Below are 14,221 nucleotides of genomic sequence, written 5' to 3' on the forward strand. Positions count from 1 at the left end.
CTGGACTTTGATATTTTCCTTTAGGGACAAACATTTGGAAATATCCAAATACAGTTTTTAAATTTGTGTGCCTTATTCCTTAATTTTACATTTCAATAAAATGCAAACAGTAACTCTCCTTCAATTTTTTAACCTCCAGGCAGACACCCCTTAGAGCATAACAGTTTGTAAATAGAACTCAAAATGGCTTTTAATAAAAAATATTTAATTTGATAAAAGTTTTTTTCATCACATCTTGTTTAATATTTATCTACTCTTCATAGTATTTTATAAAGAGAAGAATCCATATATTATAACTTAATAGTGTTCCATTTTTCTAGTTCATGTTCCTTTAATGTTAGCTAATTCTCATCTAATTCAACAGATATTTATTAAGAATCTATGTACCAGGCCACATGCTAATAACAGAATACAAGAAGGTCAAGGCCTCAGAATGTTTATAAATGTGAGAGAGAGCAAGAGGAGAGAGGTGAACAAGGAAAATGCCCTCTGAGAGCCACCATGATGGGGGAATGTGTTCAAGACTCAGTGAGCCTCAAGGAAGTGCTTCCTAAATCCAACCAGGAAGTGGTAGGAGGATCCACACGCTCCAAATAGGCAGGAACTTGGAGGATGAAAAGCAGTTCTCCAGGAAGACAAGCTGAGGTAAAGAGCAGTGAAGAGAGTCAGGAGAAACTGCATTTACAAAGACTTGGAGCTCTGGAGGCGCCTGGGTGGCCCAGTCAGTTAAGCATCTGACTTCAGCTCAAGTCATAATCTCACGGTTTGTGAACCCAAGGTCCATGTTGGACTCTGTGCTGACAGCTCAGAGCCTGGAGCCTGCTTTGGATTCTGTGTCTCTCTGCCCCTCCCCTGCTCATGCTCTGTCTCTTACTCTGTCTCTCAAAAATAAATAAACATTAAAAACAAAAACAAAAAAACAAAACAAAGACTTGGCGATCTGAGTGAAATCTAGTGGGCTTGATAATTACCTGGAACTTGACAAGTGTCGGGTACCTGGAATGTGGGGCACCTGGGCAAGAACTAGGGATGAGGCCAGGCAGGATGGCAAACACCAGACCCTGAAGAACTCTTCATAAAATCCACGCTAGGCTGTCAAGAATGACTCACTATGGTTTGGAGCTCCATTTTCAGTCACATTGAAATATATATTCAATCAGTATCATATACTTATAAACTGTGAAATTTTTGCCTATAGATTGAAAGAGAATTTATCCAAGCCATGAGATTATATACCATAGAAGAACTGAAATATTTCCCAGAAGGTGTGCTTTATTCTCAGAGTCCAGATGACTACAAAATCCCTACTGTCACTGATATACCAGAAGAGCTCTGTGTCACTTTGGTGCACTTCCGAAATCCCACTGTCATTTAACCAACCAAGGTAAGAAATCAAGACCTCTATGTGAGTTTGTAGAGCTACCATAACAAAGTACCACACACTGGGTGACTTTAACAACAGAGATATATTTTCTCAGTTCTGGAAACTAGAAGTCTGAGATCAAGGTTTGATTTCTTCTCGGGCCTTTCTTTGGCTTGCAGCCAGCCAGCTCACTGTGCCCTCCCATGGTCATCCCCTCTGTGTGCATATGTCTGATGTCTCTCTCTGTGTGTCCTAGTTTCCTTTCCTTATAAAGACACTAGTGATATTGGATTTGGGCACACCTTAAAGACCCCTATTTAAAGACGTTATCTCCAAGTATGGTCACGTTCATAGGTACTAGGGGTTAGGACTTGAGGATATGAATTTTGAGAGAGCACAGTTCAGTCTATAACAACCTACTCTTTCAAGAAATAATGAAACAGCTCCCTTAATTTGCTTATTCCTTTGAATTGAAAAGGAGAAGGGAAAAGAAAAGCCAATTCATGGCAGAGTGGTGCTCAGTCTTGAGATCATGAAACAAATGTAATCAAACAAGAAAGGTCAAGGAAGAACCAAGCATCATGGGTCATTAGGCTAAGGGCCACCACAAGATAAAACTGAAATTGTCGGCAAATTTCACCCACCCAGAACTTTCTTTTCTTCACCCTTCTCACATGTCCTCCAGACTCAATTTTTTCTTGTTTATCTGCCTCTTTGCACACTCTCCCCAAATCAGAATAGGCTTTCAAACAAGTGTCTCACTATTTGCTCTGAGCTATTAATAGCTGCTAATACAAGAGGTATTGACTCTACATTCCCTGGACCATATGGGCTTCAACTGACCCATAAAGACCTATGGTGAGAGCTCTTGAACACAAGTGCACAAAAAACACAACTTCCCCAACTTAAGTTCTGTTTTGAGCCCACATCTGGCCAGAAAGATGGCAGATGAACCTTAGGTTTTCTAGGAAATTGCCTCTCTTTTTTGAATGTAGGTCAAGATTGGGAGAAAGGCAAGAGTTCCTGTCTGAAGGGCCTCTATCTATTCTTCTGTACTGGGAGAATCTCTAAAGACCATCCTAACATAGGGTGCAATTCTGCCTTTTAGAGTGTAGCCACCTCCCTGCCAGTTTGCTCCAAATAGGACACAAGACCTTTCTGCTCTCACCCCCTCCTCCTTACTTATACCAGCAATCCCTTTCCCTCCACATTTGCTTCAGAGTAAAAGCCAAAGCCTGAGATAGGCTTTATCTGCTTGGAACCCTTTGTCTCATCTCTCACTAAGGGCCTGGACACAAACCACAGACCACACTACTTTGAAGAAAGAAAGAAAAAAAAATAAGTACTAAGAAGCGTTGGTGAATCATTCAAAATATAATGTCACTACATGGTTAATTCAGAAACATCTAACACACACCAAGGAAGTTAGCACACATGCGGACTTCAACAGTTCACGCTTGAGGCAAGCACTTCAGTCTTTCAGGCTTAGCCATAAAGATTGTGGTTGTTTTACTTGGGTTTTGAGTTAAACATAAATGGTCTGGAGCCCAAGTTGGAATATTCTAGAGGGCACCAAGGGCTTTGGTCAGGACATTACCTGGGCAGAGGAACAGAGGTTTTAGCTGTCCCACTATCCTGATGTCCTGGGATATTTTCATGAGCTACTTTGAGGAGGACCCCATACACAAATCAGCGTGAGGGGAATTCAGTTCTGGCAACTTAGACATACTCTACTCTGAGGATTATAAAGCCAGAAGAGGTGAATTGAGAGATGGAGAAAGAGAGAGAGTTTGTGTGGTGGGGTGGGGGGGGGTGTACACAAATTAGTCCTAGGAGAATCAGACATTTCTGACAGCCTTTTGCCCTCCTTTCAGGGTTGGGTGAGGCTGGAATGTTTTGGAACCCTCTGTGTTGTTGACCATGTGTGAATGCAGTCACTGCTGCCCATAAAGAAAGGGGGCTGACCAAGACCTTCACCCTGAGTGACCCAGCAACTCCTGAGTTGGTTAGGATAACTTGTGTGGATCAATTTACTGACATGGTAAGGGTGGTGAGGAGAGGTCCCTGTTGTAATCACCACTTTCACGGACTTCCAGGTTCTTAGTATGGATTTGGTAAACATGACAAAAGCACAGGGCAGGTTCATGTTTTCCAATAAAAATTCTCACTCTGCCTTCACTTGCTACTACCTATATGCTCCAAAGCAACTGCAGAGTGAGTGAACCTCTTCAAATGATGGCTTGTTTTAGACCTCAAAGAACATCAGACTCAATTGAGCCAGTGCTAGTAGCAAATGGACATGGTAGCTTATTTCTTGAAACATTTTATCAAAAAGAAGTTGATACGGTATTTTAATTACCTTAATAACCAAATTAGGTTAAATGGATATCTGATCTGGTCAGTTATTCAGAAAGTATTTGTTAAGCAAACTAATAAAAATAATTTAACTTAAAATATCAAGTCACTTGGCACTCTTTGATATGCCTTGTAATGACACACTAATGACACAGTTTCATTTTCCATCTGTTTAAATATGTCTAGAACTATCCTCAGGGACTATTCCTATATGGGAATGCTTACTGCAACCCTAAATGGGGCTCTAGTATAAAATTAGATTGCAATTACAGGGCTTCTGAATAAGACATATCTTATCCCAAACATAAGAAGTTTATAAGGATAAAAAGATTTATGTCTCAAGGATTGAAAGAAACAAGAAAACTATATAATTTTGGTAATAAAATGGACATCAACTTGTTCTTTTTTTAAAAGTTTATTTATTGGCACAAAAACAGACACATAGACCAATGGAATAGAATAGAAACCCCAGAACTAGACCCACAAACGTATGGCCAACTCATCTTTGACAAAGCAGGAAAGAACATCCAATGGAAAAAAGACAGTCTCTTTAACAAATGGTGCTGGGAGAACTGGACAGCAACATGCAGAAGGTTGAAACTAGACCACTTTCTCACACCATTCACAAAAATAAACTCAAAATGGATAAAGGACCTGAATGTGAGACAGGAAACCATCAAAACCCTAGAGGAGAAAGCAGGAAAAGACCCCTCTGACCTCAGCCGTAGCAATCTCTTACTCGGCACATCCCCAAAGGCAAGGGAATTAAAAGCAAAAGTGAATTACTGGGACCTTATGAAGATAAAAAGCTTCTGCACAGCAAAGGAAACAACCAACAAAACGAAAAAGCAACCAACGGAATGGGAAAAGATATTTGCAAATGACATATCAGACAAAGGGCTAGTCTCCAAAATCTATAAAGAGCTCACCAAACTCCACACCCGAAAAGCAAATAACCCAGTGAAGAAATGGGCAGAAAACATGAATAGACACTTCTCTAAAGAAGACATCCGGATGGCCAACAGGCACATGAAAAGATGTTCAGCGTCGCTCCTTATCAGGGAAATACAAATCAAAACCACACTCAGATATCACCTCACGCCAGTCAGAGTGGCCAAAATGAACAAATCAGGAGACTATAGATGCTGGAGAGGATGTGGAGAAACGGGAACCCTCTTGCACTGTTGGTGGGAATGCAAATTGGTGCAGCCACTCTGGAAAGCAGTGTGGAGGTTCCTCAGAAAATTAAAAATAGACCTACCCTATGACCCAGCAATAGCACTGCTAGGAATTTATCCAAGGGACACAGGAGTACTGATGCATAGGGGCACTTGTACCCCAATGTTCATAGCAGCACTCTCAACAATAGCCAAATGATGGAAAGAGCCTAAATATCCATCAACTGATGAATGGATAAAGAAATTGTGGTTTATATACACTATGGAATACTACGTGGCAATGAGAAAAAATGAAATATGGCCTTTTGTAGCAACGTGGATGGAACCGGAGAGTGTGATGCTAAGTGAAATAAGCCATACAGAGAAAGACAGATACCATATGGTTTCACTCTTATGTGGATCCTGAGAAACTTAACAGGAACCCATGGGGGAGGGGAAGGAAAAAAAAAAAAAGAGGTTAGAGTGGGAGAGAGCCAAAGCATAAGAGACTGTTGAGAACTGAGAGCAAACTGAGGGTTGATGGGGGGTGGGAGGGAGGAGAGGGTGGGTGATGGGTATTGAGGAGGGCACCTTTTGGGATGAGCACTGGGTGTTGTATGGAAACCAATTTGACAATAAATTTCATATATAAATTAAAAAAATATATATATAATAATAAAATTAAAAATAAACAAATAAATAAAAAAATAAATAAATAAATAAAAGTTTATTTATTTATCTTGAAAGAGAGAGAGAGAGAAAGCAGGAGAGGGAAAGGGAGAGAAAAAGAAAATGCCCATCATGCTCCACACCCAGTGCAGAGCCTGGCATGGGGCTTGATCTCACAATCATAAGATCATGACCTGAGCAGAAATCAAGAATCAGATATTCAACTGACTGAGCCACCCAGGTGCCCATGACTTGTTCTTTAAAAACAAAACAAAACAAAACAAAACAAAACAAAACAAAACAAAACAATTCTTCTTCTTCTGTGGTGCCTGGATGGCTCAGTCAGTTGAGCATCTGACTTTGGCTCAGGTCGTGATCTCATGGTTCATGAGTTTGAGCCCTGCATTGGGCTCTCTGCTGCCAGTGCAGACCTCTGTCCCCCCTCTTCCTCTGCCCCCCTCCCAACTGTGCATACGCTCTCTCTCTCTCTCTGTCTCAAAAATAAATTAAAAAAAGAAACCTTAAATTTTTTTCTTCTGAATTACAAGTTTTTTATATAACAGCATTTTATTAATTATATTCCTTCTTTTGATCTTTTTTAGATTCCTAAAGATGATCCTTCAACATTTATACCTTAGTCTATCCATGTGTCTTAATCCTATGTTGTTCTTAGAAAATGAAAGAATACATGATTGACCTTAAAATTTTCAAACCAGAGCAAAATGTAGGTTGGCACCCAATTGTCAAGGATAATTTTAGTATCTTTCGGTTATTCTCTGTGGTTTAGGTCACTGCGTTATTATGTTTTAGGATGCAAATTTGTACCAAAAATATAAGGAAGCTTAGAATCAAAAATTCTTCTTTTCATTTGGATTATACTGAAGATCTACAGCATCATGATTTTAAAACATGGTAGGGTTCTCATTACCATGGAACAACTGAAGAAAATGCTCATGCTTTGTTCTTCAGAAATCTGCTGACTCCTAAAATCATCCACCCCAAAACTCTCAGGATTGGATCCCCAAAGCCAAAGGTTTGGTTGTAATAACTAGCTTGCCTGAAAAATACATGGTTTATAACATTTGCCAATCTCCATGGTGTAAGTATGCCCACCTTGGCCAACTCCAAGCCACCAACGATGAGGTCTCTGAACATGGGATTGGAAGAGATGTCTGTAATTGGCTCTTGTGATCTCCAGCACTGCAAGCCTTACCACAATCTTCAGGTTCCTGCCACTCCCATATGGCCTGTTTAGATGAGGCTTAGGGATATAAACCATCCAAAGCCTCCAGGTGGTCCTCATCTGCCATGAGCCATGCTAGTGGTATAGTGTCTTCTTCTGGAAAACCATACGGAGTAAAACGGTGATCTCAAATCACCTTGATTTGGTTTGGTGTCTAATAGATGAAATCAGCACCACATTCCTTTTGCCATTTCAGAGGAACACGAAAATACTGGGTTTTTTACAGTTATTTCTTCGCTACTTTACATTGCATTTTCCTAAGGAAATTCAGGGTTATGCCAGAGAAGGTGTTCAGTCCCTATGAGGTTTGAAACACAAATAAACTAAATCACTTGTGATCTGTGTGCTAGATGGTAAACTCTGTGTTTATTAATAGTAATTTTGTGCTGGAAGAATTAGCGTGCATGACTGTTTATGTGTGTTGAGACCAGATTGGAAGAAGAGAAGGCTGGCAGTGGAAAGAAAAAGCCTCTTTCCAAAGAAAAGTCTCTCAGTCAGTGTCTCTTATTCTAAGAGAAGTCTGTGTGTATACATATATTTTTAAATGTCTGAATTTACCCAATAATCTAGTTTGCCTAGAACCCAACCCACACAGACTCATTGTGCCAGACTTAAGAGCAAAAATAGGGTTACTGGTATATTTTTCCATCAGTAAAATAGGAGGACACATTTGTCACAGATGCAAATTAATTTTAAAAGTATTACATTTCATAGATTGTGTGGGCAAAGCCTCTGAAAACACTTGGGTAAGCCTCTGACTCTTGATTTCGACTCAGGTCGTGATCTCATGGTCTGTGAGATGGAGTCCCGTGTCAAGCTCTGTGCTGACAGCGTGGAGCCTGCGTGGGATTCTCTCTCTGCTCTTCCCCTTCTTGCGTGCATGTGCATTCTCTCTCTCACACTCAAAATAAAATAAACTTAAAAAAAAAGAAATTGAATTTTTATAAAATAAGTCTGATCATTTAAGTAGTACTTAATTAACTTGAAGAATTGGGGTTGGGGAGAAAGTATTTACAAAAATAGCACATTTTATAGGATAGCAGTTTCAAACATAGGATTAATATTGTAATGTCCTTAAAATTTGACAGTTTTTAGTATCTATCATAAAACTTAATCCATGTTATTAATTTACATAAATATCTTAAAAGTTAATTATTGACTATCTAATTTTAAAGTGTTATCACAGTGAGAGTTACACAGAACTGTAAAGTATGATCTTTTTTTTCTTTTTTTTTTTATCTTTATTTATGAGAGAGAGACAGAGACAGAGACAGAGTGTGAGTGGGTGAGGGGCAGAGAGAGAGGGAGACATAGAATCTGAAGCAGGTTCCAGGCTCCAGGCTGTCAGCACAGAGCCCGACGCAGGGCTTGAGCTCACAAACTGCAAGATCATGACCTGAGCTGAAGGCAGACGTTTAACCGACTGAGCCACCCAGGCGCCCCAAGTATGATCTTTTTAACCAGTGGTCCATAAATGGTGAAGTGCCCTTTCAGTGATAAAGGCACATAATAATTATTATCTTTGGGCAAAACTGCAATTTCTTGTTACTTAGAAACCTACCGGGGCTATTGCTTAATTGTGGGTTCAATAAAAGGTTGTCAGAAGAGAAATACCGTGTGGCAGGTATACACTCCCTGTGCTCCACCTTGCTCCTTTTGACCCATGGGGCCAAGGATGTCTTATTTCTTCTGGACCAAAAGCTTATGACAGAACAGTCTTGTGCCAGATTACAAAAACACTGGGCAAATGGAGCTGAGTGAATAGTAGTAGGGAGGGACTTGATTTCTGTTCAGTGTCTTGAACCTGAAGACAATCACATATGCTCAAGTGTTAGAAATGGAAGAGGTCAAAAAGAGGGCTGGGACAGGAGGGCTGGGATATCTATGTTGTTTCTTTTTCTTTTTTTAAGTTTTATTTATTTATTTTGAAAGAGAGAGAGGAGAGTGAGAATCCCAAGCAGGCTCTATGCTGACAGAGCGAAATCCTAAGTGGACTCATGAACTGTGAGATAATGACCTGAACCAAAATCAAGAGTTGAATGCTTACCTGACTGAGCCAGCTACATGCCATGTTGTTTCTTTTAAGAAAAAGTCTTTAAATCCTCTGCACAATGGTGTAAAATGGCCAAATTCCTCACACTATCAGAACACGTGGAACCACAGGATGAGTTTTCTGGAAGCAGATGTTGAGACAGAGTATGGGGAGCAGGATGTTTTCAGGGATCGACACCTGGCACAGGAAGGCTGAAGAAGCAGAATTGGGCAGAAGGAGGAGCAAGACCCCCAAGGCATCAGGAACCCAGCAGGAGCCTTGGAGCAAGCACTATCTCCACCAACTGGTCCCACTTAGGCTGTAAGAGACAGGCCTGTGTACCCCCACTGTACCCCATGGCACTCAGTCACTGCGGGGCTGCCTCCATCCCCCCAACCCCCTGCAAGACCTTGAGGAAAGAGGCTCTCTGCCCCTGAGGCAGACCCTGAGGGAGTTCCCTTCTTTTGCTAGATAGGATGCTGCCCCATTCATAGAGTGTTGCATAAAGCCAATTAGATCTTTACATTTACTGGGTTGAATTTTTATTTTTTAACAGTATCATGTGTCATATACTTAATATAAAGTATCTTAAACATAAACATAATATAAAGTATACTTAAAGTGTCTTAAACTTCCTTTTCATTATTTTTGCTGGTTTGTTCAGGGACAACCAGCTGGTTCTTTTTTTTAATGTTTATTTATTTATTTTTGAGAAAGAGAGACAGAGAGGCCAGGGGAGGGGCAGAGAGAGAGGGAGACACAGAAACCTAAGCAGGCTTTGAGATGTCAGCACAGAGCCCCAGGCAGGGCTCAAACACACAGACTGTGAGATCATGACCTGAACCAAAGTTGGACGTTCAACCCACTGAACCACCCAAGCACCCCTCCGTTTCTTCTCTTAATTTTGAAGTTCTACTTTACCGTGAGTTTACTTTTCCATTTACTCACTTTCATAAACAAACACATATTTCTCTACCACTATTTGAAAACAAGATACCAAATATTCCCCCCATGAAAAATTACTCTCCTGGCCTCCTGCTCCAACTGTCCCCATATTACCACCCTTTGCCCTAGTGAAATGACTTCAGGGGCTTCTACTTTCCCCTCTCCCCAGCAACCTCCCAACCCTTAAGCTGTTGAGGCTGTTGTGTATTTTAGTTTACACCATTAATTGAATTTCTTTCACTATATGACTCTTCTAGCATTTATATTACACTTCCCTAAAAGCCTGCCCTATGCTCTTAGATTTCCTCTCCTCTTTACCCTTCTTATCTGAGCTACTTTACTGTTTGATCCTTTTCCTCAGATAGGGTGGTCTTTATCCAGGCAGGAAGAGGGTATTTTGCTCCACTTACATGGTCGCCATTGCCCTTCTTCCCTCTCAGAAACCTGAAGCTGTGAGTCTCCTGTCTTCTCTGTGGCAGCCAGAAGTTTGATGCCAGGAAGCAGGTGCTCACCAGAAACAGAATTTTCAGGTGCCTTGATCTAGAGATGGGAGCTGGGAGAGGGGGGGAAAGGACCTCGTAGTCAAAACAGTTGAGAATAGAGGATCTGGAATATAGATGTTTAATGACCAAGCCAGGAGTCCTGAAAGTGCCCCATTGTCAGTCTGCTTGACTGTGTTCTACCTTTGGGTTTTAAAGAGCTCACCACAGAAGGCAGTGCCCTAGGGACACTGAAGCCATGGCCAGTACTTTTCCATTTACATCTGTGACCAGGATTTGTTGCATTTTTTTTCCCCCAGAAATAGGTTTGTTTGGATTGTTGGGGAGGGTGGTGTCACTGAGAATATTAATTCTTCCATTGGGTAACAGGGATTTTTTGATGTAACTCTTAAGTGTATTTTTATAACAAACCTCAAGCACATGAGTCAGTATATGTCAGGTTTCTTTCGCTTACCAGAATAATCCATTTAAACGTGAAGACATTTAGCCTTCCCTTTTCATTAAAGGAAAACAAGAAGGAAAAAAACTGTGGTGGCTTTTTTCCCTTTGTCTTGAATAAGATCTGAGGCTCAGAAAACCTTGGCAAAGACTTCATGCTACCTTCATACTGTGGGCAACCTTTTGTTCACTCTGCAGTGAGTCATTTTTCTGATGAGCTCCCCAGAGCCCTTGGGCTTTCTGAGAGAACCAGAGGACATCAGGCCTCACCCCCAGCCCTCTGGGCTAAGCAGTAACCTTTTTGTTTAATTTGTTTACGCTTTATAAGATTTCATTCAAACAAAAGTTTCCCTGGCTGAAACAAGTTTGAAAAATACCTCTCTGAAGCCATTCAAGGTCAGATTTCAGTTTCCCAGCAATTAATGTATTTGGTTCTATAATCCAAATTACTTTTATATCTTCTGAATCTAATACCATAATCATACTTTAGTACTCTAAAACTGTTCCTCTATGTTAAACACTTGTATTTTATGTTGATTCTGAAGGATTTATTCCTCTAAGTATTTTGAAACCCCATGATCCTTGCTTTTCATTGATAGAGTCCGTGCTCCTGTAAATGGGAATTGCGAATTCTCGGTGTTCACTAATTTCCCTCTTTTAGGGGCAGAGTGAGGTGGTGAATGGACTGTGGATCCTGAAAAACAATCCCTTCCCTTAAACGGAAAGGCCTCAGTCTCTACTTTTTCTCTCCCCAGGCTGCCTCTCCTCCGTTCCCAGCTCTCACAGAATCAGCTCCTCCTCATCTGTCAGGACTAGATGTCCCCTCCTCAGGCCTTCCTTTATCCTCCTCCCCAAATCAAAGCTAATTCCCATGTTTCTTGCTTCTCACAATGATAAATATTTAGTGATATGTCAGTACCTACTGGGTGAGTGAATGAATGGATTACTAATGCCTCCCTCCTTCACTAAAAAGTGTCTTAGGACATCAATCAAGCATACATTAGCTCCTGCAATAAACAAGTTGTCATTCATGCTGAGCACTGTGGGGGATACAACCAGCTATTCTAAGAGCTTACTACCTAATTGGGAAAGTGAGATATAAACATTGAATAGACAACCAACTATTAGTGGCAGTTAAGAGATTAGTTTCCTGGTTCCTGGTGTATTAAGTGAAAGGCAAATAAGCAGTTGGTTGGATCTGAGTTGCTTTTGGAATTAACAGAAAGAAGAGAAAGGATTTCAAATCTATTTTTTGATGGTAGATAAAGATGGATAGAGGGAGGGCAATCTCAACAGGATAGGAATAGGGTTGCTATGATTGCAGACATGGAAGAGCCTTCTTCAGCCACTTAACAAATACTTACTGGGCATTTACTCTATGGCAATTTACTCATTCTAGGCCTGAGGATACAGTGGTGCATTGAAAGTAATGTTTGTAACCTCATGAAGATGAAGTTCTAGTGGGGAAAGCAAATAGAAAGGTGAACAAGTATCCATATCGGGTAGTAACAAGTGCAATGGAGAGAATGAATCAGCAGGGTAGAAAAGAGAGTGCCAGAGGTGCTCCTGCAGACTGAGTGATCAGGGAAGAGCTCAAACCCAAATAACAAGAAGGCATCAGCTATGCCAATGTCTAAGAGAAGAGAGGTTGAGGCTGAATGAATAACATGCTCCAAGGTCTTAGGACAGGAAAGACTTCCACACACTCAAGAAGCAGGGAAAGGCCAATGCACCAGGGATTACAAACAAGGGAGAAAGGGGATGAAGATGCACTTGGGGAGGTGAGCAGGTCCGGTCCTGTCCCATGGGGCCTCCGTGGAAAGCATATGGGGTTTTGCTAAGTGCTGTGGGAGGCCATAACCACCTTTGGAAGGTTTTGAGTAGAGCAATGCCACGTTTAAGCAGAAGAAGGATGATGAGAGGAGTAGTTTGGCTGGAGCATGAGACTTTTTTGAAGAGTAAAAGAGTCTCAGTTCAGAAACAAAGACAGACTATGAAGGGCTTTGCACCGTGGGCTAAGGAGTTAGGACCTTATGTTCCAGGTCTCAGACAGCTACTGAGGGTATTTTTAGCAGGAGTGACATGATCAAAAAGACTGATCTGAAGGTCATACCTAATTCACAGCATGATCCCCAACATCTCTTCTCATGACCCTGTTGTGGGTTTATTCAACAGCTTTTTAACACATGTGAAACACCTGCATACACACCCAAACATGTGTGGAGACACTCATCTCCACAGGTGTAGGAAGACAGATATGCCTGGAACCTTGGCATTAGAATTGTAAAGAAGGGCAACTGGGTGGCTCAGTTGGTTAAGCATCCAACTCCAACTCAGGTCATGATCTCATGGTTCATGGGTTTGAGCCCCACATCGGGCTCTGTGCTGACAGCTGAGAGCCTGGAGTCTGCTTCGGATTCTGCGTCTCCCTCTCTCTCTGCCTCTCTCCCACTTGTACTTGCTCTCTCTCTCTCTCTCTCTCTCTCTCTCTCTCTCTGACTCTCTCTCAAAAATAAATAAATAAGCTTAAAAAAAAAAGAAGAAGAATTGTAAACAAAATTGGAAACTTCCAACTCCATTTGATTAGGAGTGTTTCTGGACTAACTCTGTGGTGGACAGGATCATGAAGCCACATGTGAACCGAGTGGGAAAGAGGATCTTCCTCAGTTAACCAAGTCAAGAGGATGCTAGGTCTTTGCCATCTCTGGCCTGAGCCCTGTCACAAGGTAAGGTCATCTTAACACAAAGAGTTGACTCTAACAATGGTGTGCCAAGCCTCCATGCACTTGTGAAGGAAGCTTTGGGGAGCAGGGAGGTCTTGCCTCCTCTCTTGAAACCAGTCCACTTGAGCAGCTACCTGCTTTACCCATATGTGAGGCCAAGTCTGGGCATTACATTACCTGAAAGAACAAGAACTGCTTGATTTTATCCCCTAATATCTAACTGGAGATGTTCAGAAAGATCAAAAATGATATTTTTCTTTTTATTAAAGAATCTATCTATACACTTAAGGTTACTTAAGCCAGAAGATCCTGGTTTTGGTTTGTGCTTTGCCACTTGAGTTTCTATGTGATCCTGAGCTACTGATCTCACATATCTGGGTCTCATTTTATTCACCTGCAAAGTGATTGCCTTGACTATGTCACCCTTTTCCAGTGAAGCAATCCTGTGGATGGGGAGGAAGTAAGGAGAGTATAGAGGAGCTGGGTGGTTGTGGCACCTCACACCTCCACTTTAGGACACAGAGTAGACTTATCCATATGATTTCCTATGAGGACACTTCTGAGCTCAAATAAGAAAAAAGTTGGAAAAGTGCAAGCTCTCAGAAAGCCCACTTGTAGCTCTCTTTGAGAAGAAGGAAATCTGTCCAGAATATATTCCCAGGGCTGAGACAGTGTGCAGAGTAGGTTTAAGTTTGGATGGTTGCTTATGGTCTTCACACTACAGCCCTCCAACTTACAAGAAAGCAAGAAGAGGGGTGGGTTGTGCATGGAGTGAGCTTCGAAGCCAGGATTGGTG

At 41.3% G+C, this 14,221-nt stretch overlaps 1 pseudogene; it reads left to right on the plus strand.

The window, feature by feature from the left end:
• LOC121030359 (aldehyde oxidase 4-like) overlaps positions 1 to 11,420 on the plus strand; it is a 76,849-nt pseudogene extending 65,429 nt beyond the window's left edge.
• The last annotated feature ends 2,801 nt before the right edge of the window (positions 11,421 to 14,221 follow it).

This window comes from Herpailurus yagouaroundi, unplaced genomic scaffold, assembly GCF_014898765.1.
Source record: "Herpailurus yagouaroundi ecotype Mexico unplaced genomic scaffold, PumYag 140, whole genome shotgun sequence".
Lineage (NCBI taxonomy): Eukaryota > Metazoa > Chordata > Mammalia > Carnivora > Felidae > Herpailurus > Herpailurus yagouaroundi.